Source organism: Penaeus chinensis, chromosome 18 (genome assembly GCF_019202785.1).
Source record: "Penaeus chinensis breed Huanghai No. 1 chromosome 18, ASM1920278v2, whole genome shotgun sequence".
NCBI lineage: Eukaryota > Metazoa > Arthropoda > Malacostraca > Decapoda > Penaeidae > Penaeus > Penaeus chinensis.
The window spans coordinates 21,493,238-21,498,237 of record NC_061836.1 but is presented as its reverse complement, the minus strand read 5'-3'; positions in this window follow the sequence as shown (position 1 = coordinate 21,498,237).

Genomic DNA, 5,000 nt, shown 5'->3' with positions numbered 1-5,000 from the left:
TATTTTTTGACTCAAGGCTTACATGGGTGCCTCACATCACAATAAAAGTGAAAGCTACAGAAGTGCTTAGTATTTTGTGGGTTATTTCACACCTATCTTGGGATGCAGACCGCACAACGCTTCTGCAGCTTTACCAAGCGTTTATTCGTAGTAAACTCGACTATGTATTTGAGGCTTATTCATCTGCAACTCCCACTGTTCTCCGGATGTTGGACTGTGGGGTCCCTGTATGCTGAGAGTGGAGAGCCATCTCTTTCATTACACCAGGACTACATGAACCTGATTTACTACACGAGACTACAATTCCGGGATCTCCTTCATTCAGACTGGTTTTCAACCCCCTTGGAGATAGCCGATCCTATGGTAGGAGAATGAGGAATCTTGTGGAAAATCTTAATTTAAATCTCACTAAGGTTCTAGCTGTTGGAACTCCCTAATTCCCCCCCTTGAACCAATCAAGACGATCTGGATTTGGTTAGAATTGGGCAAGGGGAGATATTGTCAGGCACACAACCACAGCTTTAAGCTTGGACGACCTGCCTGTGGTTGTTTGGATGTGTGCGTATGTGTGTAGGTGGTGTGAAAAGCGCGGGTGAAAGGTAACGAGGTGCGTGGAAGGGAATAGCTGTGAATAGCTCAACTGGTGGCGCTTGTGCGAGGTCACAGTAGCAGTAGCAGTAACAGCGCATTTTCCTTCCATCGGTAAACTGACTACCCCTAAAGGTGAATAAGGAGTTTTAGTTTGTTCATTTTCTTTATTGTCAAATTATTTTAAGTGTAGTGCGGCCTCGGCGCATTGCGAGATCACATAAGAATGCGTTTCTTATAAAATGAGATATATTAATTAATGGTGCGATATCTACCCCTAAAGACCGTATGCAAGGAGACAGACCGAGACGGGGGATATAGACGTGTCGGAATCCTGCAGTTCGTCAGTGACATCGTCGAAAACAAGAAAAAGTGAAAGAGTGAAAGTGAAAGTGGAAGTGAACAGATATGAACTTGACCTGATATGACTTGTAGTGCATGAACGAGAGGAATTTTGGAAAACATTGTTTTTGTTTTTGTAGTGTGTTGTTTTTGTAGTGTGTGTATAACTTATATTTAAGTTTGAAAATAAATGGTTAAAGGTTTTTATCTTTTTAATTGAACTCCAATCTTCCCAATCATACATATATATTCCTGTGTATAAACAGAGAACGTCCAGAACCGAGGATATCTGCTATAGTAAACCTTCTGGCATAATAATATCCTTACAGATATCCAAAGCTAAAGTCAGAGATTTCTTCAACACACTTCTAAGTAGCAAGGATCAGATGCAATATATGCAGATGGTTTGAAATCTGAAAATGGTGTGGGCTTTGCAGAAGTAAGCAGTAGGAAGACTTTATTTGGCAGTCTTTCTCTATCAGCCTCGATCTTTACTGCAGGGTTACATGCCATCCTTGCAGCAGTCAAGGGGACTAGAGATCTTACGAAACATTCTATTGTAATAATATTGTGACGTAGTTCTTTACGAGTAATCAAAAGCTTAAACTCATCACATCCAGTGGTGAGAGCGGTTCAAGGTTCAACATTTATTAATAGATTCTTAATGTTTTAAATACATTAACATTTCAATTTAACAAGGTGTTCTCTGCATGAATTCCTTGACAGTTCCATTGGATTAGGGTATCCAGTTCTTCTGGTTGTTAAACTATCTCTTCTTAAGGTGTTTTGCAGCACCTGTAGTTAAGGCCTGCCCCACCTCTTTTGACTGACCCTTTCCAGCATCTTGGGAGTACCTTTGAAAGGGTTTACCTGTGTAACTAGTTTCCACTGGCTTCCTTTGGACAGGCTCAGGATTTCCTTGCCAAAGTAAAGGATGGACCTGAGCTTTTGGTTCAGGAGCATTCCGTCTAGCAGCGGAGGCACCTGTAGATGCAGTGGCAGCTGGGGCTGTCACAACTGATGCCTTTTGAACCGGCTTAGGATTCCTTTGCCCAGGCAAAGGGCATACCTGAGCCTTTGCTTCAGAGGCCCCTGTAGATGTCGTGGCAGCTGGAGCTGTTAACGTTGAGGCCTCTGGAGCCTTGAATGATGGCTCCAAAGACCTTACTTTGGGAGGAGGAGTCTCCTCAATAGACCCTCACTTCTACTCAGCTTCTGGTGGAACAAATCACCAGAGGCAGTTTCAGCATTTGAGTACTGAGGATTAAAGGTAGTGGCAGAGTGTGTGGGAGAAGAAGTATTGGAGGGCAAGAGATGGCGGGAAGGAGAGCAGGCTAGAACCGAGGCAAAGGACTTACCTCACTAGAGGCAGTTTCAGCATTTGAGAACTGAGATTTAAAGGTAGTGGTAGAGTGTGTGGCGGAAGAAGTATTGGAAGCCAAGGGATAGCAGGAAGGAGAACGGGCTAGAACTGACAAAAGGGCTGTGCAAACAGCACATGGGTATGTCACTTAGCCTCTGGAAAACTAACTTTCTCCTTGCTCCTTATTACCAATACCTCTTTTTCAAACTTTTACCTCTTACATTGCTTTGAAGAGGCTTCATGAGCTTCTTTGCAGTCATAACCGAATATTGGACCTAGACAGTTGTCATCTTAATGGCCTGTTATACCACACTTCGCACATACTCTTTCATAAAGCAGCAAGAGTTGGTTCCGTGTCCATAACCCTGTGCAGTGGAAGCACCACATAGGGTGGGGCACATATGGCTTTACTTTGAGGTGGTACTATGCCAACTTAACTGATTTAGGAGGGACTAATGTTTCAAAAGTTAGAAGGAGAGCTAGTCGACTATTCCAAACTATCAACTTTCTTCTTAAAACGTTTTACTGCCACTACATTAAAATTCTTTAGTTCTAACAGTTTCTCCTCGGAATACCTCATCAGGTCTCGGGAAAAGACAATACTCTTACACTGACTGAGTGTTTTGTGAAAACATGAGACTTGAGCCCCTGGAATTATGCATATTGCACACAGATGGTCACTCTCGTCTGGTGATGAACCTTTATCAGGCTACCATCTCGCTGTGGGGTGATGCGAAGATGACATTGACACACTTCAACTACATCTTCCAATGTACTTTAAAAAATACAAAGATCCATGATTAATACACCATCAATGGTCTTCATTATTAGCTGAGATACTTATATTTACCAGGTAAGATTTCCTTAATGGACTGAGAACTTTTCTCCTTACCTGCTTTGGGAGCCTAGGAACCACTTTGATTTCCATTTTTGCCCTTTGGAAACTAGAAAGGTTCCAGAGTGACATGTGACGTTCCAGAGGGATTGGCCTGGGAATTGCGTAGGTCAAGGGGAGAGCTGGTTCTTTATAAATTTCTAGAAATTATACAAATCAGAATTCTTTATTTCCTCACCCACCACCCATCATGGAGTCCAACGGGGGGAAATTATAGTTGGGACTCTTAATTTCCCAACATCCACAGAGGTAGTGAGGACACCTATTTTAGTGCTGATGGCAGTCATGGGACATATATGTTATCGACTGAACAGTGCCTGCTTGACCCCTAGCCATATTTGCCAAGTCGATTGACTTGATTGGGCCTTGATCAAGCCACCCATCTAACCAGAATAGAGGACCAAAGAGGTATGTTGCTAGCTGCAGGATGCACCATGCAGCATCGCTCAACCTCCAGGACTCCTGTGTCTTAGTAATATGGGATATCACACACAGGCAAACACACGTGGGAGAGTTCTCCCTGGTCCAAGATGGAATGAACCTGGGGTGGGTGTACCATCCCCTCTCATAGACCTTGGTGTACCAGGAAACCATTTTGGCTCACCAGATCAAGCCCTACACTGCGGAAAGGCGGCTCCCGTTAGGGGAGGGGGTTACTAGGAATGAGAGGGGACAAATGCTAGGTGATTTTGCGGAGGTTCGATTACTCAATATCATGAATACATTCTTCGAAAAAAGAGTGGAAGTAGCCATCAGACATCAAAAACGAAATTGACTTCTTAATTTCAAATAGGCGTGACATAGTAGGAGATATGACATTATTAATAAAGTAAATATTGGCAGTGACCATAGAATGGTCTGAGGCGAAATTAAATTACACCTCATTAGGGAGAGGAATAAATTCTTACAAAATCGCAGCCAAATTTAACCAAGAGCGACAGAATTTAGTCTTAACATCCAAAACAGATATTCACTACTCAGTGACAAAGATCTCAACATTGACCAAATCAACAAACTGTTCAAAGACAATAAAGAAAGCTGCATTTGAAGTAGTCAGTAAGAACGACAAGCAAAGCCCCAGCAAGCTCACAGTAGATACTAAACAGTTTATGCAAAATATGTAGGGTCATGCAATTATCGTCAAACAGGTATAAAATAGAAGTAGCAAAGAACTAACAAACAGTATAAATAAAAAAGAGAAGATGTATGGGCATTCTATACTCAAATAATAAATGAAACAGTGATCTCAGGTACCAGCATGAAAACTACTAAATGGATACTAGGAATAGGGAGAAATAAAATGTATGCAATAAAGAAATCAGATGGAAAAGTGACATATAACAAGAATAGAATCATAAAAGTAGTGGAAGAATTTTACAAGGATATATACAACTCAAATGAGCAGCCACGGATAGAAGCGAACACGGAAACTATATATATATATATATATGTATATATACATATGTATGTGTACATATATGCCTATATATACATATGTATATATATATTTATGTGTGTGTATGTGTGTATGTATAAATGCATATATATATATATATATATATATATATATATATATATATATATATATACATATATGTACACATGTGTAGGTATATATTACATGTGTTTGCATATATATATATATATATATATATATATATATATATATACATATTTATATATATATGTGTATATATATAATATATATATATATATATATATATATACACATATATATATAAATATGTATATATATATATATATATATATATATATATATATATATATAAATATATATATATATATATATAT